Raw genomic sequence first — 21,671 nt, forward strand, 5'->3', positions numbered from 1 at the left:
ACTTCATGGGCTTCTTTTGGGCTAACACCATTTAAATAACTATTCTATTTACATTAAATAAAAATTATAAAAATACTTAACGGTACACAGACCGTATTTAGATTACAAAAATACATCACGATGCGCAGATCGTATTTAAGAATCTATTGGCCATACTAGTCTATATATAGAAACATAATATCATATATTAGAAAAGTGCCATATAATAAATCACTCAACATGCTTGTCTAAACTACAACATCGAATGTTCATAATAAAGTCAACGCATTTCCTAAAATATCTTATATTTTAATCATAATTAGATAATATCATATATTATTCATGACGGTTCATAAAATATCATATATTTAATTTAGTCATGAGATAGAATCAAATCATATTTTAATCTAGAAAGATAAATCATATTTAATCTTCCATGATTATCCTAACTAATTTAGGAGATTATATCCTAATTACTAGCCAATTAAATAACTTTAAAATCAATTACATCCTAATCTAATTATGGGATAATCACATAATTTAAATCAATTATTATCCTTTTGGAATATGCTCAGAATATCCTAATCAATCTTATCCATAATTAACCACTTTAATTTAGGATAATTACCAAAATAACAAACTAAATATGGATAATATCAAATGTAACAACTTTTGAATATTTGATTTTATCCTAAAATAAAAGATTTTATCCAAATAAAAACAATTTTATCTTTTAAAATAAAAGATCATATTTTGAAAATATTTTAACTTATCCAAAATAAAACCGATTTTATCCCAAAATAATTCGTAATTATCCTGAAATAATTTTTCAAAACAGAATTTTTTTTTTTGAAATTACCGCAACCACCAACGCCGGCCACCGTGGTTGGCTAGCCGAAGCTAGCCACGGTGGCTGGCTGCCGTGACAGCAGCCACTGCCGCAAGGGCAGCAGCGTGGTAGCTGCTACTGCTGGGGCTGCAGGCCACCGTGCGTGGCCAGCCGAGGCTAGCCACGGTGGCTGGCTGCCTTGCAGCAGCCACTGCCGCGCAAGGCAGCAGCACCCCCGAGCTGGCAGCCGCGGCAGCAGCCGTGTAACGGTTGCACGCTGCTGCCCATGGCCACCCTAGACCGCCGCCCTCCCTTCCCCTCCCTCTTGGACCGCCACCTGGTCGGCAGCCGCCGTGGCTACGCCACCCAGCCGCGGTTGCCGACCTTAAATAATAATTTTTTTTTGTGTTTTAATTTAATTAAAATAACACTTATCCTAATTAAATTAAATTAGTCCATAAGATTAAAATTAAATCACATTCAATTTAAAATTAGGGTTCATCATAAAATTAATTCCAATTTAATTCTAACTTTTAAAATTAAATCTATGATCATACATAAAACATTTTTATGATAAATCAATCCAATTAAAATTATGAAACATAAAACAAATCGAATTAAATCAAAATCAAGCACAAAAATCATATTTTAGGGCTTGGAATTTTCGAAATTATTCGAAATTAGGGATCTAGGGCTCGAAATTTTCGAGCATATTAGGGCATAATTCGGTCCTTTCATGGCTATTTGAGCATAATTAAATCGCATTTAATCGATTCCAAAAGTTTAATCACATTAAATATAATAATTGAACCATAATTAAATTAATTTCTCCCTCTTAATTGATTATAAAATTAACGTGGACATCAAATAATCGTATTATTATGATCTAGCGCGTTCATGCAAGAGGCTAACTGATACCACTGTAGGAGTTTATAGGTACTACGCAGCGGAAATAACATATATATGAATCATATTCAATAAAGTACCTAATCCAAGGATCGCATGCATAACACACAAGACACATAATCATACCTTTGAAGCGTGAATTCCACGAATCTATTCGACAGGCAAATTAGGGAGAGAATAGAGCCCCAAGTGTTGCTCCTCTACTTAGTCCACGAGATTCGAACGAGCCGTCCACCAATACTAGATTGGTCGAGTGATTGAGGAAAACCGCGATCACCACCTTTTCGGACAACCGACCACCGCACGAACCACCACCATCACGAGACACCACCGGCGCCGGGAGGAGGAGAGTGACGTGAGAGAGGGGAGTATGAGAGGGGTTAGGTTTCGTGTTTGCTAATTCGGGTTTGATCAAATGATCAGTAAACTTCATACTTGCAAACCTAGGCACCTAGTCTATTTATAATCTCATTATAATTAGACTAGGGCACGAAGCCCGATAGCCTCTTAAAGCCCCATATGGCCGGCCACCTAGAGTGATGAGGCCCATGATGGGCCTCGTCCTCTAATGCTCGATCTAGCCCCTTTGTGTGACCTTATAGGATCCGTCCAATTGGGCTTTGGCCTATTTTACTAGTCCAAAGATCGTAAGTATCTCTAGCTATGGCAAAACGACGACCCAAAAGTTCGAACTTAATTATCTCCATAATTTGATCCAATTATATATCTAGTAATTGCACACGACGAAGACATAACTCCTTCACACATCTCATCACCCACACAATTTTTCTAGTGCACGTTATCACCAACATGATATTCTCAGAGCACTTCTCTCCGCACAACCAAGCCTCAACATTTTTTTATTGATGCACTTCTCATCAATTACTCAATTTTGTTAATGAATATTTTCACCAACCTATATTCAATGGTGCACATCTCTCCGTGAACTCTCTTTGACGTTGTCTTGCATATGACCTCGTCGACTTGTTTTGTGATTACTGCTGCGATATTGGAAATCATCTTTGCATCAATTATGACTTCCACAATTTCAGGTTGATATTTATCTAACATCCACTCACGTAAAGATTACTCGGTCTTTACCTTAAACAAATTTTGGCCCTCTTTTTCAATTACATGGGCTAAAAGGGAACCCATCAGCACAACAAACCAACTGTTTTGGGTGTTTTTGTCCCTCGGGAGAGTTACAGCTCGATGACTGGTTCGGAGCGGCCTGTACCTGCAAGACAAACGGAGACACCGGTTGGTAGGTGCTCCGCCTCCGACGATCAAGTTAGTAACTTGAAAGGAGAGATAAAGGTGCGGAAATTTAGGTGGGGATCTGCTAGGATTTCTAGCTCAGTTGTCTCTATCAAAGGGACAGTTTGTAATAAGTGGAAAAACGTGCCCTCCAAAAGAGGGGAATCTCCCTATTTATAGGGTCCTTGGGAATTGTGCCCCTGATTAGGTCACGGAACCCTAATCAGTGGTGGGCTGCGCCGCATTGCGGCTTTCTCGGGATTTGGGCCGGAAGGCCGTCATTTTTCCAAATATCTAGGATGACACGTGTCAAGCAGGGATTGGTCCACTTTGGACCATCCTTGGGCTGACACGTGTCACCCTTTGATTGGGCCACATGGCGGGGTAAAATTACCCTAAACATTTGCCCCTCACAGATGTGACGTGGCATGCCACGTGGCATCTGTGACACGTGTCACTCTTTGAATGGTGGTAATTTTATTGCCAAAATTTTACTGTTCACCTTCTGGGTAAATTACAGGAATACCCCTTCATTTACCCTCTTTATATAGCCGTTTACCCTCATATTTTTGTACGTTTCATAAAAATTTTCAGAGTAAACTTAGAGAGAATCTTGAAAGAGAGAGCAGAAGTCACCCGTCTGAGTCAAGCGCAAGTTTAAGGAAACTCAGCCTCTTCAACACAGGCGGACCCGTCTACCTTCAGATCTCAAATCTAAAGGTACCGTCTCTGACTCTATCAGCTCTTTTTTCATTTTACCGCTTGTATATATTCCTTGCAATAAATGGATTCATCACCAACACACACGGCACAACCTAGGGTAGAATCCAGCCGTTCACCAGGGACGGCTGAGTCTAGGACTGGTAGTGCCGTCTCAGGGTGTTGGGACCACCCTCATGCTTGGATTCCGACCATTTGCGCGTCTGTGCAGGGCACAATGGCTCGGACTATGCAGACGGCACTGGATCCCAATTATAGGAGCGAAGGCTCAGGAGGCCAAACGCCCGAGGGAGAGGCGTCTGGCTCTGAACACCAGACGGCTCCGGAGAGGTCCCCTCCGCGTGGCCCCCCAACTCCTCCTGACTCATTTTTGGACGAGTGCGACCAAGGCGGTGAGGAGGCCGCCTCAGCTTCCGTTTCCCAATCTGGGGAGGAGACGGGAAGCGGACTTGACGTCTCTTCCTCAGAGAGCAGTGACGATCTTCCTCCGCTTGAGGATAGTGAGGAAGAAGAAAGGAAGAAATGGAAGGAGAAGGACGATCCCTTCAAAATCCACGTCTCCATGAAAGACATAGACCTCATGGAAAAAGGTCTTAAAAACTTTTTGAAGATGCACCCAATGGGAGACGGGTGGAACTAAGGGTGCCTCCCCCAGACGGCACCATTTCATGGGAAGACGAAGAACGAAACGCTAACGGCTACTTCGGCTGTTATGAGGCGGCGTTCAAGGCAGGACTTCGCTTCCCCCTTCACGAGGCGGTGAAGGCAATTTTGAGAGGCTATGGCCTCGGAGTCTGGCAACTTACCCCCAACTCTTGGGCAAATATTCTGGGGTATGTTGCCGCCTGTGAATTCCAAGGAATTCACCCCGGCTGGGAGGCCTTTGCTAAGATGCATTATCTTAGTCGCAACCCAGGCGGGTACAGAGCGTGGTATACTCTAACCACGTTCCCTCAATACATGATGACCTTGGACAAGGTCTCAAAATTTGACGGCTGGAAGCACATATTCTATCTGCTGACGGCTCCCACCAGGCGGGAGAACTTCGAGCTCCGCCAGTACAATAAGAAGCCCGACCTTCTGGGTCGGAAATGCTGTCTTCCCCGGATCCCGGATGAGGACTTCGACAAAATAATTGAGGCTGACTTCTTCGGCCTCACAGACGCTACACTGTCAACCGGGGAGACAATAAAAGTCCCCAAGAACTGGATCCCTAAGAGCGCCTGGCTCAGGGATGAATGCTTTCTAGCCGCCTGCGGGCTAGGGCACATGTTCACCAGACGTACGCGCCTGAATACTTTCCGTCTGTACTACTTTTGTGTCGGAAATGTTTTTGACGATGTACTAACCAATTCCTTTTTGTTTTTGCAGAAGAAGCTTTGAACATGTTGCCAGAAGAGAAGACCCCCAGACGGTCCTCTGCGCAGATCCGCCGTGACTTGGCGGAGGCCCAGGCGCGAGAGCTTAAGGCCAAGGTAAACGCCTGACCATTTTTGTGAGCTTACTTTCAAAGTTTTCTTCCTTCGTCTGCTAACATTAAGTTGTTTATTTTTTCAGGGAGGAGAGGTGGACAAGACGTTTGAGAAAAAACTCAAACGGGCTAGGGAGGAGACCACCGCCTCTAACCCCAGCAAGTCCTCAAAAAAGGCCACCTCCACTGCAACTCCCAACGCCCCAGTCGGGAGACAAATGCGGATAGGGGGGAGGAATGAGAGAGTGTCCGGCTCTGTTGGCCTTGACTTGGCCAGCCCCCTATCTGCAACCGGGGGGTTCACCACGCCTGCTAGCGGCTCTCGTCTGGCCGGCTCTGCAGGTAAGAACCCTTTTGAATCCCCGCCTGAGCTGGGATGGCCGTTGCGAGTGAAAACACACTCCCAGCAGACGTTATCCTCAGACGGTCGAGACCAGATAGGCGCTGCTTTAGTATCTCAATCTGACGCTGATTATGGTGCAGATCAATCTCCCCGTTGGCCAGACGTCCAGAAGCATGCCAAGGCCATGCTGGATGCTGTCAGCAAACGGGATAAGGATACTATCCCGGGGATTGAAAGGTTCAACCTTGAACGTATTCTGACCCTCCTGGCTGAGGTAAGACACTTGAATTATTTTTCAATAATTTTCTCCAAGTCTTTCTCCGCCTGCACTACTAACCTTGTTTGCTTTTGCAGGCTCTGCTGCGGGTAGACGGGCTCAAGCGTCCTTACACCCGCAAGCGGGATGAGGTAAGACGGGCCAAGCAGTCCGCCTCAGACGCCAATAATGTTGCTTTATACTCGTGCATAATTGACGATCTTGAAACTAAAGCAACCCAAATGACACAGGCGGCCAAGATTTCAGAGTTGGAGACGGATCTGCAGGCGGCCAAGAAAAGGGCTGAGGATGCCGAGTCGGCCCAAAAGCAGGCGGAGGTGGACCTCCCCAAGCTCAGGGAGGACCTCAAGAAGGCCCAGGAAGACCTCTAAAAGCTCCAAGGAGTCTCTTCAGAGAATGCTGATCTGAAGGGCAAAATCGCCAAGTTGGAGAAGGAGGCGGCCAAAGCTCAGGATAACTTCCGAGCAACTCTCCAGGCGGATCAAAACCGTCTGGTTGCTGAGATGGCCGCTGACAACAAGGCTATGATGAGGATCGCCTGGAACGCCTTGTATCCTGAAAAGGATTATGGCGTCTGGGCTCTAGCTCACAAGTATGCTGATGAAGTTATATTCTTGAGAGAGAAGGGTGAGCCAGAGCCTGAGTCCTTCCTCGCCTGGGCTGAAACTGAGCATTCCGAGCCTGAGGCTGAAGCTCCAACGACTGAAGCTCCTGAAGAAGGAGAGAAGGGCCAGGAGGGACCGTCTGCGGGGCAATGATTTCAGCGGCTGTGTGCCAATTTCTCTTTTTTTATTTTTTCTGCGGCAGTATGCCATTGATTTGCTTTTCCGGCCTGTGTGCCGAGTATGTTTGTATCTTTACCGGCTGAGGAGCCGTGTTCAACAACAATTTCTTTTTTCCCGGACGGGGTCCGGATAACATTTGCCCCACCACAACCGTTTGGTTGGGTGGATAATTAATGAATGCACCGATTGAGTCGGTTTTGATCTTTTTTGCGCTTGTGTTTGCACTTTTCAAATTTTTTGCATTTTCAATTTTTGCCTAACTTATCAAAAGTATGCGGCTGATTTTGCCTAACTTATCAAAAGTATGCGGCTGTCCTTGCCCCTGGACGGCTGTGTGGTTGGTTTCAAATGGAGTTGGTTGATTGACTTGAGAACGTCTGATGCTGCAAAGAGCATGATACGTTTGTAAGTCAATCAATCACAGTAGTGATTGCCCCAAACCAAGTACACAGCCGTACATTAACAGGAGTTTCAGCTTCTAGCTAGACGGTGTTGTCCGTCTAAGTGAAGTTCATATAACCATTGCACAACTCTTTTGCCCTAAATGAGGATGTGTACAATTTAAAAATGAAAAAACGCTAAGTAAGAAATGCAGTCGGTCGCCGACTGATGTCCTTGGACATCCGGGTTCCGAAACTTGATCTTTCCTTAGACTGTTCAGGTCAGACGGCTATGAATGGCTGATTCAGCCGTCCAATGGTGGCCGTCTGCATTGATACGTAGAGTAACCAAGTTGGCTTCTCTCTGCAACGATTGCACCCGGAGGGGTGTCGCCGGACGCCTTTGTCCATGTTGGGACAGGCGAATTTATGGGTGAAGCAGCCATCCGGCCATTGGCCTCTGGTCTTGTTTTAGACCGGCTGTATAGCCACTAAGCGTTTTTGTGCTTAGCTTACTTATCTGGCCATTGGCCTCTCGTCAATCAGACGTTAATTCAATTTCCAAGTGTCAAACTCAGAGAAACAAACAAGTGACCCGTCTGAATTTCAGACGGGGCATAAGACAAAAATGACAACAAAAAGCAACTTCTCATTAATGTACTTCTTGTTTACAAAAATTACAAAATCTCAGAAGTAGTATTTTTTCAAATTATCTACATTCCAAGTTCTAGGCAGGCGCCTGCCGTCTGGAGTTTCCAGGCGGTAGGTGCCGTCTCTTACTTCTTCATAAATCCGGTAGGGGCCTTCCCAATTAGGAGTTAGCTTTCCAAGCTCATTGGCCCTACCGGTTGCCTCCATTTTTCGTAACACTAGGTCGTCCACTTTCAAAGGACGTCTGTGTACTCTCTTGTTGTAGGCTCTTGTCATTCTAAGACGGTAAATCTCATGACGCAAGGCGGCATTGCCCCTGCGTTCTGGAAGTGAGTCCAATGCCAGGCGCATTGCCTCCCAGTTTGCCTCTTCATCATATAGCATGACTCTGAGAGTCGGCTCATAATGTTCAATGGGCAAGACGGCTTCAGCACCGTAAACCATGAGAAATGGGGTTTCACCGGTTGCCCCCTTTGCTGTTGTCCGGATGGCCCATAGGACATGGATTAATTCCTCAGCCCATAAGCCACCGGCTCTTTCAATTTTCTTCTTAATGCCGTCTGAGATCAGCTTGTTGAAGGCTTCAACTTGGCCGTTTGCTTGGGGACGGCCGACTGATGCAAAATAACTTGAGATCCCTTGATCTCCCAACCAAGTTTTTAGCTGAGGCGTCTCAAACTAAGGACCATTATCAAACACCATGGACATAGGGACCCTATACCGGGTGATAACATTCTTCCAGATGAAAGAAATGACGTCTGATGTCTTGATGTTCTTTACCGCCTCAGCCTCTACCCACTTGGTAAAGTAATCCACAGCCACCAAGATGTAACGCTTTCCGCCTGTTGCAGGCGTGTAAGGACCTAAAATGTCCATGCCCCATTTTGCAAACGAGATTGGGCTGTGGATGGCCGTCAGATCAGTAGCCGGACGGTGAATAAGTTTGCTAAATTTCTGGCACTTGTCACATTTTCTCACCAATTCCTTGGCGTCTGCCTCTAGAGTGGGCCAAAAGTAATGTCGTCTGGCTCTGACGGCTAGAGATCTACCGCCTATATGGGAGGCGCAGAATCCCGAGTGCAAGTCTTCGAGAACTTCCTTCCCCTTTTCTGGGGTTACACACTTCAAAAGAGGCTTAAGAAACCCCGCCTTGAAGAGCTCTCCATTTCTCAACTCGAAGCTTGCGGCTCGCTTTTTCAGAACGGCTGCCTCCTGTGGCGAATCAGGAAGTGTACCGTCTGAGAGGTATGCCCGGATGCCATCCATCCAGGTAGAGCTTCGGTCTAGGACTCCAATGGGATCTTCATAGATGCTTTTTTTTTCAAGTACTTCCCAAAAGACTGACCGAGGCGTATCATGGCAGGCGGAAGATGCAAGCTTTGATAGTGCATCCGCCTGGTTATTATCAGACTCGGGTACTTGATTCAAATGAAACTCCTCAAGTGACCCAGCCTCTTCTTTGACCGCCTGAAGATATTTGATCATAGCCGGGTGAGTTGCCTCAAATATTCCCTCATATTGGCTAACGACCAACTGTGAATCAGAGTAGGCATCAATTTTTGTTGCCCCTGCCGCCTTACACATACGGATTCCGGCTAGCAGGGCTTCATATTCCGCCTCATTGTTTGAGGCCTGAAATTTGAACCGTAGTGCATACTCATATCTGTCCCCGTCAGGAGACTCATAAATTACGCCTGCACCACAGCCGTTCTTTGTAGAACTCCCGTCTACATACACTTTCCAAACCTGATCAAGATTATCCGTAGCCACCGGACGGGTCATTTCCACAATGAAGTCGGCAAACGCCTGACCTTTCACTGCCTTTCTTGGTTCGTAAGTGATTTCAAGACTTTGCATTTCAATAGCCCATTTTAACATTCTGCCGGATGACTCCAAGGTAGACATTGGCCGCTTGAGTGGCTGGTCGGTGTAAATCACCACCGGATGAGCCAGAAAGTAAGGCTTCAATTTTTTGAATGCCATGTACAAAGCAAGGCCAAATTTTTCAACCACGGGGTACCGGAGTTCAGCATTTTTAAGACAATGGCTAATGAAGTAAACCGGGAACTGAACGTCGTCTCGCTCAGCAAAGAGAACGGCACCGAGAGCATGATCTGAGACGGCTAAATACATATACAACGTCTCCCTAGGTAGAGGACTGACCAACCTAGGCAGAGAGTGCAAATGCTCTTTTAGCTTCTGGAATGCCGTCTCAGCATCGTCTCCCCATTCAAACCTGGTCTTCTTCCTAATTGCTTGGAAGAAGTAAAGACATTTGTCACCTGACCGGCTGAGGAACCTCCCCAAGGCCGCCAGGCAACCAGTTAGTCTCTGAACCTCCTTGACAGAACGGGGTGACTTCATGTCAATTACCGCCTGTATCTTTTCGGGGTTAGCCTCTATCCCCCTTTGATCAATCAGGAATCCGAGAAACTTCCCAGACTCAACACCAAAGACGCATTTCTTGGGGTTTAACATGACCTTATGCCGCCTGAGGGTGGTGAATGTTTCTCGGAGATCAGCAAGGTGATCCGTCTGTTGCTTGGATTTGACTATCATGTCGTCGATGTACGCCTCCACATTCCTCCCAATTTGATTAATGAAGACCGTATTAATCATCCGTTGGAAGGTAGCAGGCTCATTCTTCAAGCCAAACGGCATCACAGTATAACAGAATAACCCCAAATCAGTGACGAAGGCCGTCTTCTCTTGATTTTTTTTCCAGAGGGGTATCTGATGAAAGCCGGAGTAGGCATCCATAAAGCTCATCAAGGCGTGACCGGCTGTAGAGTCGACTAGACTGTCGATCTTTGGAAGCGGGTAACTGTCCTTTGGACACGCCTTGTTGAGGTCTGTGTAATTAACACACATGCGCCAGGTCCCATTCGGTTTCTTAACAAGGACCACATTGGCCACCCAGTCGGGGAAATTGCAGGGCCGAATGAACCTGGCGTCTAGCAGCTTTTTGACTTCGGCAGCTGCCGCCTGACTTCTTTCCTCGCCATGGTTTTTTTTCTTTTGCCGGATGGGCTTCTTTTTGGGATCCACGACGAGTTTGTGGACAGCGAGATCTGGGCTGACGCCTGACATCTCTTCCACTTCAAAGGCAAAGATGTCTTTGAATTCTTTCAGCAGAAGGTGCAAGCTTGCACCCAGAGTAGCATAAGCAACCGTCCCAATCTTCACCGTACGCTCTGGACGGCTGTCGTCCAACACGAGATCAATATTTTCTCCAGCCGGTTGGGGACGGAGCTCGTCTGACCGTTCCCCGGTCAGTGATTGCTATTTTTTCTCTTCCTTCACCTCCACCAGCAGAGGCGCTTTTCTTTTCTTACCAACGGCTGGTGGGGCAGGGTTGGCATCCTTGACAGCGTCAAGGTCTATTGGTTCCTTCTCTTGGCCGTCTGGGGCCACAGTATCTTTAACGGCTGAGAGGTAGCACTCCCGAGCCGTCTTCTGATCCCCGTTCAGGGAACCAACAGAGCCATCATCCCGCTCATACTTGATAAGCATGAGAGACGGGATGATCACCGCCTTGGCTTCGTTGAGGGTTGGCCTACCAAGGATGATATTGTAGGCGGTCAACTCCTCCACGACCAAGAACCTGACGACAATATGCCGTCCCTGGCCTTTTTCTCCCAGCTGGATGGGCAAGTCAATTCTGCCGGCTGGGTAGACCATCCCACCCCCAAAACCAACCAAGGGGTGGGTTACCGGATGCATGCTGCTGGAGTTGTATTTCAGCTTCTGCAAGCACCGGAGGCTGATAATGTCCGACGAGCTGCCGGTGTCAATAAGGATCCGTCCAACCAGCTGGTTGGCAACCTTACATTCAATGACGACCGGGTCGTCATGCGGACGGCGGACGCTGCCCCTGTCCATCTCAGTTATGAGGACGTCTGGGAAGGTGGAAGAAGCAGACGCCTGCTCATCATCATCCTTGTCCATCTTTCGAAGATGGCTCTTGGTGCCCCGGATGGTAGGGCCACCACATGAAAATCCGCCTGCTATAGTGTAGACCGGATCCTTGTCGGTATCCGAACTACTAGTAGGCTGGGGGGTAGCCTTGGAGGACTGACCCTTGCTCTTCTTCTTTGCCCCAGCTGGGGACTTAGAAATGTAGGACTTTAGAAGCCCTATGTCGGCCAGAAGGTCCAACGTCCGTTGTAGACTGAAGCAGTCGTTGGTGTCATGGCCAACCTCCTCATGGAACTGGCAAAATTTATTTTTGTTCCGCGACTGGACGGAACTCTTCATTGGATTCGGCTTCTCAATGGACAGCCGCTCCTTTACCTCTATGAGGATGGAGTTGCAGTCTTTGTTAAACTCGTACTTGGGGACGTGCGGTTTAAACTCTCTCTTTTTCTTCTGGGACGGCTGGTCAGAATCACTAATCGCCCAGACTTCTTTTCTCTTTTTGCTCTCTTCTTTTTTATTACCCGGCTGAACTGACCGGCTTTCTTTTTGTTTGTCAGACTTCTTGGAGTCTGACTGGCTACCAGGCGTGCAGAGGTCGGTAGCTTGTATGTAGCTCTCCGCCTCCCTCAGGGCCGCCTGTAGCGTAAATGCCCCTTTTCGAACAAGGTCGAACTTAAAAGTCGACCCGTCCTTCAGACCCTTGAAAAAGTCTGTAAAAGCTACCTCGTCAGACAGTCCCTGGATCTGTATCCTGACCAGGTTGAACCGCCTGACATATGAGCGTAGCCCTTCCTTCTCACCCTGCTTAACGGTGCTCAAATCAAGGCTCGTTTTCTTAGCAGGGATGTTCATTGAGAAGTTGGTGGCAAACAAGAAGGCTAGCTTCTTGAAGCAATCAATTGAGCCGGCTGGCAAGTTGCCAAACCACTGTTGGGCAATGCCCTTCAGTGTAGCCGGGAAACATCGACACCAGGTGGCATCGTCCTAACCCTGTAAGCACATGAGGTTGGTGTATGCCATCAGGTGGTCTTCTGGGTTGGTGGTACCATCATAGATGCCCACCAACACATTCTTAACCTTGGTCGGCTGAGTCGCCTTGGTTATACTGGCTGCGAAGGCAGACGGTTGTTCGCCTAGCCTCATCAGCCGCAGCTGCCAGTCCAGTGGCTGGATATTGGTATATGCCGCTTGACCTCCGAATGGGGGTGGCTGCATGAACTGGAGGCCATACTGCCCATACTGCGCCTGGGGTGCGTATGGCATAGACCCTATCATCAGCTGAGGTTCGGTGTTGACGGATTTACCGCCTGTCCGACTCTCATGCAAGGACATAGAATTCCTTGCAGAAGCTTCCTTGAAGCTGTCTGGAAAGCTTGAGGTAGAAGCTGACTCAGACTGTTGCTGTCTCCTCCGATTAATGACATGTCTAGCATCGAAGGTAGATGCCTTTTGGGCCTCCGGCTGGGGTCGCCGGGGCATCAGAATCTTAGACCAATCAAGTTTTGCGGCTGCCTTCTCCTTTGGATGAGGAGTTGGCTGCCTGTCCTTGACCGGCTTCCTCTTCTTCCCATCATTGGGAGTCTTTTTAGCCGGCTGGCTCTTGCTAGAGCCTGCCTTGCTTTTGTTGATCATGGCCTTGATTTCACCTTTGAAAGAGGTCATGAATTTCATGAGCTCATCCCGGGTAACTGGGGCTTAACCTTTAGCCTTCTGGGTTTCCCCTTCTGGCCTTCCAGGTGGGCGCCTGCTTGGGCCCGCCTGGTCTACATTTCGCTCCAGTTGATCTCTGGAACGAATGGATTTAGAGATGAGGGAGCCATCTTTGGTTATGTAGGTCTCCACATCATTGTCTTCTTCTTCCTCCTCCTTAGTGAATACCTCTGGCTGAGGCTGAGGCGGAGGTTCAGGGATTTTAAAGCCTTCCGGTTGAATAACCGGCTGCAAGTCCTCTTGGTTACCCGCCTGAGTAACTAGACGTAGAGAAGTAGAGTTAAGAATTGGTACAGAACTTTGAACCATCTTGAGGTACTCTCCCCACAGACGGCGCCAAATGTTTTGGGTGTTTTTGTCCCTCAGAGAGTTACAGCTCGAAGACTGGTCCGGAGCGGCCTGTACCTGCAAGACAAACGGAGACACCGGTTGGTAGGTGCTCCGCCTCCGACGATCAAGTTAGTAACTTGAAAGGAGAGATAAAGGTGCGGAAATTTAGGTGGGGATCTGCTAGGATTTCTAGCTCAGTTGTCTCTATCAAAGGGACAGTTTGTAATAAGTGGAAAAACGTGCCCTCCAAAAGAGGGGAATCTCCCTATTTATAGGGTCCTTGGGAATTGTGCCCCTGATTAGGTCACAGAACCCTAATCAGTGGTGGGCTGCGCCGCATTGCGGCTTTCTCGGGATTTGGGCCGGAAGGCCGTCATTTCTCCAAATATCTGGGATGACACGTGTCAAGCAGGGATTGGTCCACTTTGGACCATCCTTGGGCTGACACATGTCGCCCTTTGATTGGGCCACATGGCGGGGTAAAATTACCCTAAACACCAACCATTATTTCCATGGTCAAATGTAAACACGCTCAGTATTAAAAAAAAATTTCACTCGATTTTGTTTTCAAATTGCTCACAAACAATGAAATCAAGCCCATTACTTGTTTCCATACTCAATTTTTTTAATACTCTCTTCTCTCTCTCTCTCTCTCTCTCTCTCTCTCTCTCTTTTTTTTTTTTTTTTTTTTTTTTTTTGCGTCATCTATTTCCTTCTCTTTTCGGCTTTTCCCAATATCTAACCTGAAGCGCTCTTGATACCATGTTAAAATAATAAATAGAGATAAGAGAAGAGAAAGAATAATAAAGTCGTATTTAATCCATTAACAAAAGTAGTACATAACAACATATATAGTGCAAAATAACTAAGCTATAATTAAGGAACATGATCCCATAACCATTGACAATGCTAACGTTAACCCTAACCCACTACTATTATGACTCCACTAACACAAACTAATACTTAGTAGGGCATATTCCTATACATTAGGAGTTAACTAACCACTAACAATTTGAAGCAAATATTCCAACAATTGCTTATTTATCAACCTTTTTTAAGTTTCAAGTGAAATACCTTGATTTGTTCAATTCTCTTGAATGGGTATCTTGCAATTCACTGAACTATATGATTTAATACCAATTAAATAAATCAACAATATGTTTTTCAATAATGAACAAAATGCTAATATCTAACATTAATGCTAATGTTAATTGAACATCTATCCTTTACAATAAAAACGAACATTTTATACAACTGAACAAACATAAAAATATGTATTAATTAAAAAAGAGATCATATATTTTATAAGAATGAACATCATATGACATGAAATGAACATTTATTTTACAAGAATAAAAATCATACTACATAAAAATGAACATTTGATCATTGAGAATTGCAAAAATATTGTAAAATATGTTCAGTTAGAAAATATTCATTTTTGTCATAACAAAAGTTCATTTTGATAGCGATTATATAAATACGTAGCTGGGCTCGACCTCAACTATTAATGATTGCTCAAACATGTGTTAAAATTTGAAACAATATGAAATGGGCCTGGGCAACCCGAATAAGAAGGAGGAGAGTTTAGTCCACAAATAAGGCTTAAGATCTTTCATCCGAAAATCAATTGAAAATAGTACGAGTAACTCCTCAACCTTATTTAGTGGAATAATTTCTCCTCTTTCTCGAATGTGAGACAGTCACAAGTGGACTACAATGGGTTTCAATAACATGATATGCAGTAATTATTATCTACTACATTCTACATTTAGTAACATTCAGTATTTCAAAAATGAACCAAATAAAATAAGACTGATATAATATACTACCTCCGCTTTTTATTACTTGCAACAAAGGACAACATTGCGGAGGCCGAGGCAAAAGATTGAAGGGGGATTAATTAAGGGGAGGGGTAAAGTATTAGGGGAGTTAAAAGGGAGGGTAAGGAAAGTGGTCCATGTGAAGGAGAGAGAAAGAGAGGGAAGGAATCTTTTTTAGTGAGGTTTTCCCCACTCAACTTTTCTGATTTTTTGCAAAAGGCTTCAAATTTTTGGCTCCTTTTTTTTCCCTCCTTATTCTTTCCACGAAAATTCAAACCTTACCCCAAATTCAAATTTTTCATTGATTTCAAACAAAAAGACCTCATTATAAAGAGGTCTCCCATCCAACTTATCCCATTTTTTTAAGCAAACTGTTTTAGAATGGGATTAGTGGGATGGGGGGGGGGGGGGGGGAATTAAGTTTCACAGTATTGTCAAAAGACCAACAATTTGTTAGCAAAATACAGGCAGCCCTACAAATTACATCTTCCTACTTTTCCTAATTAATCCCAATTTCCAAAAGCAGCGTTGTGTTAGTTCCATCAGCATCATCATATGTATGTACAGAACTTAGGCTCCATTGAAGACGGCAAAAAAAAAGCCACAGCCGCCATATCATCACCTTCACCTAATCTGAAAAAAAAGGGGCTCATGGATGATTTCTTTGATGATGATTCCTTTCACATGCATCATCTTTATGCACAAGAACAGCAGCAAATAGAGTACTATAATGAGGGACTCCATGACTACTTCCACTCAGAAGCATATTTCCAACACCAACAAGGCAACAGCTCAAGTGAAGACAATGCATATGATGTAGATGATGATGATGCACAAGAAGAGGAGGCAGAAGAACAGGATGCACATCAACAAGAACCACCAGTGGTTACAAGAGCAAGTAGAGAAATGACAATTGTTGAAAAAAGGCATCTAGTTGATGAAATTATGCTGAACATGGAAGGGGACTCTTTGCCAAAGGGAGTTTTGTCCAACTTAGCCAGAAAACACAATGTTCACATATCTACAACAACCAGATGGTTCCAAGTAATTAAAAAACACTTGCTTGAAGGAAATGTGATTGATGTTAGGACTAAGAATCTAGGTACAGTTGGGCCTAAACCTAAACAATACACAGATGAATGGTTAACTTCAGTGCCTCTTTATAAGAGGACCACTGAAAGGAGCTATGCAGCTGCCCTTCATGCGTCCCCTTCTACCATTCATAGGTTAAGGAAAAAGGGTAGGCTCAAAACACATACAGCAAACAATCACCCAATACTGTCAGACAATCACAAAGTAGCAAGAATGAAGTGGGTTTTGAGCTGGGTGAAACCTGCTCCATCATTAGGGGACCCTACTTTCATTGACATGCAATACTCAATTCACATAGATGAGAAATGGTTTTTTTTAAACCCTGAAACCAGAATCTTTTACTTGCTACCTAATGAAGAGAACCCATACAGAGCACAACAGTAAAAAATATTCAAACTCAAGGCAATGTTCATGGGCATGGTAGGCAAGCCATTATATGATGCACACAAGAACATGTTGCATGATGGGAAATATGGGTTATTCCCTTTTGTGAAATATGAAATGGCAAAGAAAAAGAGCAAAAATAGAGACAGAGGCACATTGGAAACAAAAACAGTACAGTCTATCAACAGAGATGCTATAAGGGACATGTTACTCAATCATGTACTACCAGCAATACATGAAAAGTGGCCTCCCTAACTACCAAAGAATGTGACAATTCAATGGGACAATGCAAGGCCCCATCAAGTGCCTAATGATCCTGAGTTTCAAGCAGCTTGTCAAGCATATGGGTTTAACATCCAATTTGTGTATCAATCAGCTCAAAGTCTAGATTTAAATGTTTTAGACTTAGGTTTATTTAGGGTGATTCAATCCATTCAATATCAGTCATTCCCTAAGAACCTAGATGAGTTAATTGAAAAGGTGGAAGAAGCTTGGAATTCTTTTGACCCCACTGTCAACAAGTACACTTGGATAACACTACAGAGTTGCATGCTAAAAATACTGGAGAAGATGGGTGGAAACAACTTTGTCCCTCCACATATGAAAAAAAGGCATTTGGATAGTCTTGGGCTACTTCCAGACTTGTTAGAGGTGGATAGGAACTTCTAAACACTGTAGTCAACTACTTGAATACAATTGAAGTTCAACCAACAAGCAACCATCAACAAGAGCTAGGCTAACATGGAAGTGTATGCAGACTAGGCAAAGTGGACTCAAGATTGAAGCTTTTGGGACACAAAGACTGCCACACATAACCATTCATCTCTAAATTTTTTTTTTTTTGTCTTAGTTTAAGTTATGGTTATGTGTATTTTGGTAAATAGGAAGTCCACATTCAATGGCAGTCTTGTACTAGGGAATTAACATCAAAGTAAACTTTTGTAAGCATCAAAAAACATTTATAATGATGAAAAAGAAGACAGTTTTTGTATGTTGTCCATCAAGTAGGGTTTTTTTCAAATCAATGCATAGTTGATATTGGGTACCTCAACAACAACCTCAAAGAGAAGTAACTAGAGCTTCCACATTTATCAACTAGCTCTCAGTTGAGTCCCTTCATCATATGAAACAAAAAACAGGTAATGCACTGTATGTGAGGGGACTCATTGCATTGGAGGGTCTGTTTGGGACTCAATATATCAATGTATGGGACAGCACAATCAACCCACCAACACAGTGCATTAACTAAGTAACTCAAGGCATCAAACCAGACCACAATGAACCATGAACATAGCAACATAACTAAACAACATAATCAGCAAGCTAATCATACAACAGCAGCAGGGTAATCATGGCAACAGGTCAAGTCATGGTATTCATGGCAAGTGCTTAAATCAAACAAGCAACTACAGAGCATAGCAACATAATGAATCCCACTGACTGAAATCAAGGCAGGGTAACAAGTCATACATGCAAAACAAACCCAGGGACTCAATTTAATTCATGAGATCAACTCAAACATAATTAAATCAACTCAAACATATTGATATCAACACAAACATAATGTCATTTACTCAAACATAATGGGACTCATTTTCAATAGCATCATAAAAAATCCAAAATACACAAAAAATAGGGTTTCAGAATTTACGCTGACCCATTAGTTTGGGGGGATGTAGTACTTAGGATAGTAGATCTGGAGGTAGGCCATGTACACATCATCTGGCTCCTTCCCTTCTTGAAGCCCAGATCTGACCCGCTTCACCCCGGAACTAGGCCCAGCCCCAAAGCCACCCATCATTGGATGGGATGGAGATGGCCTAAGGACCTCCTCAGCAGTCAGCTCAACAGATCTAGACTCTCCAGTATCAGATCGAGCATCAGGAACCACAGCAATAGGGGTTGCAAGAGCCGCAACAACAGGATGGTTGATCTTAGGGGGTGAATCAACCAGATCTATCACCTGGACTCTAGGAGAAGCGGCTTTTGACCTAGAGGCCTTAGGTGGGAGCTCTTCTTCATCACTAGAAATGTACTCAACAAGCTTCGCTCCTCGAATCCTCCTTCTGGCAATTATAGAAGCACGGCGTACAGGCTTCATCACCCCAGATCCTCTCCGAGGAATGTAACGGGTGAAAGAAGGAACAGGGGCTGATCGTTTAGTGACGGACAACAGGGACTCGTAGCACAGCAAATTTGGGTTCTCATCATCGGAGGAAGTCATTTTTTGAGTTAAAAAGAGAGGACTAGTGGTGAAAACTCGAGAGAATGAAGAGAGAGAAAGAGGAAAACAAGAGAGAGAAAGAGAACGACTGATGAGAGAGAGAGAGAGAGAGAGAGAGAGAATATGAAGAACTAGGGTTTGTGGGGGTGATTTTTCTGAAAAAATCAAGAACCCCCATTCAATGCCTTCAACCACCTTCAACCTCAATTGAATGCTGATTCATTGAAGGTAGTTGGGATGTAGGTTAATTAAAAAGAATGGGGTTAAATTTGGTGGGAATGGTTAAAATAATTAAGTAGAGTTAAATTTAACAAAATTAGATTATGAGTAGTAATGTTGTGTGTTATAAAATAAGTAAGGGTAAAAATGTCATTTTATAAGAATAAACTTACCAAAAAAGGAAAGAAAGTAAGTTGTTGCAAGTAATGTGAACCTTCCAAAAAAGGAATTTGTTGCGAGTAATAAGAAGCGGAGGTAGTATATATTTTTTGAATAGAGATTGATACAATATATGAATAGATGGTAATTTCAAAAAAAAAAAAAAAAAAAAAAAAAAAAAAAAAAAAAAAAAACTGTAGGTGGTAATTGCTAAAACAGCAACAATAGTAGGTGGTAATTGTCAAAAAATCCTAAAATAGAAGAATGAGTGGAAAGGTGTTATTACTATGAATTGGTCCACTTGGAGGGGTAAAATGGTAAAATGGATATACCATAAATATAATAAAGCAAAGTGAACAGAGTTTAAAAGAACGACCTAAAAGGGAAAGTCAGTATTGTTGACTCGAATGAACAATACAAGAGGGGGGGTGAATTGTATTGTGGAGGAACTGGGGTAATTTTTGCGGAATTCTAAAAGAAATTTAAACAAAAACTTTAAAGTGCAAGAGAGATTTTACGTGGAAAACTTCTTGGCCCTAATCAAGAAGAAAAACCACGACCACAAGGGATTTTAAACTCAATTCTTAATAATAATAGGGCAAACAACCTATTACAAATTAAGACTCTAAACTCAAGTTCCTCTACGAACTTAAGTTCCCCCTCAACTGATCCCTCAATCAGTTGAGCTCTCAAATCTCTCTTTTTCTCCTTGCTTCACTCAAAGCAATCTCAACACTCTAGAGTTTACCCAAACTCTTCCCCAATACAACTCGAATTAAAACTCTAAGATGCTAAGTACAAAGACACTCAAGGACTTAAGTGGATTTTGACTCTTTTCGAAAAGCTTAGAAGATTGTAATGCTCAAGTGTACTTTTCAAAATAGAAAACTAATTCTATTTATACAAGAGGAAATCAGTTGAAAACTCCCATGTGTGCCTTAACTCCCACTTCACCACAACTCCCATGAAACTAGGAAGTGCAGTTCGTGGAGGCTTGGGCAACAAGCTGAAGTATACTGAAGGAAGTGGTTTACCGCTTCCTTAAATTTCTCAACCTCCTTGACCAAGTAAAAGATCTGTTTAAAAAGAGTTTTCAAAGGAGATTTTACCAAGTCAGATTTTCCAAAATATTAGGATAGAATTAAAACAGAAAATCTTTAAATAAATAGAATAGTTTAAAAGATAATTTTCCGAAAATAAAATAGAATCTTTTTAAACAAGGAAAATAAAATCTTTATAAACTAAATTAAATCCACTTAAAATCCTATCAATAATCAAAGTACTTAACATATATACAAGAAGCCTAAAATAAATAATAAAGTTACAATAGACTTCTTGGAACTCAGTGAAGCTTCGACTCTGGAGCTTCAGTTCCTCACTCAAGGAACTTGGCTTCTGATTGTCTTCTATGCTCATCCAAAGCTCTTCCTTTGACCTTGTTCCATGCTCCATTCTGACTCTAGAACTTCGTTGCATATAAAATCTGTCAACATATCAAAGCTAATAGACAAATGTTAAAGCCCTTATGGGTTTGCTTAGGTTCCTTGAGTCATCATCAAAACTTAAGGTCAACAATATTCCCCCTTTTTGATGAATGAAAAACCTAAGCAAACTCATAAAATAAAATTGAAAGACAATCAGAAAAAGAAAAAAAAAACTTAAAATAAAAATGAACTAGTTTTAAAAATTAACAAGGAACTGAATGAAATGAAAAATTATACCTTCTAGTTTTAGATGGATGGAGAGCTTGTCAACAATTGAGTTTGCCTTCTTTTCCCCCTTTTGGCGTTCATCAAAATTAATGCACACAAATATATATATATATCTAAACACAGCACCATGATAATGGTTTGTGTCCAAAGCATAGAACAAAGCACATATAGGCAGAAATAGTATGCAAATAGTCAGAAAGCAAGCATGCAACATCTATATAAACAAACTGATGTTCCTCCAGAACATCCAAAAAGCAAAATACCCTGTTTTAAGTGTTTACAGACCAAAAGAAACAAAGTTCAATCCAGTCCAAGTTCAAAGATAAAAAGTTTGATAGCTAAGACATAAGAGAAACAGAATTAGGCTTCAGGGGCAGAGGATAGATGCTCTTCTCCTGCATCTTCTGCTGGAACTTCTTCAATGACCAGATCCTCCAGCTTCTTCAAAAGATCTGACTGCCCTTAAGATATAGTGGAGGTGCTCTTCTGCACTGCTGATGTG

This window comes from Chenopodium album, chromosome 19 (assembly GCF_948465745.1).
Source record: "Chenopodium album chromosome 19, dcCheAlbu1.1, whole genome shotgun sequence".
NCBI lineage: Eukaryota > Viridiplantae > Streptophyta > Magnoliopsida > Caryophyllales > Amaranthaceae > Chenopodium > Chenopodium album.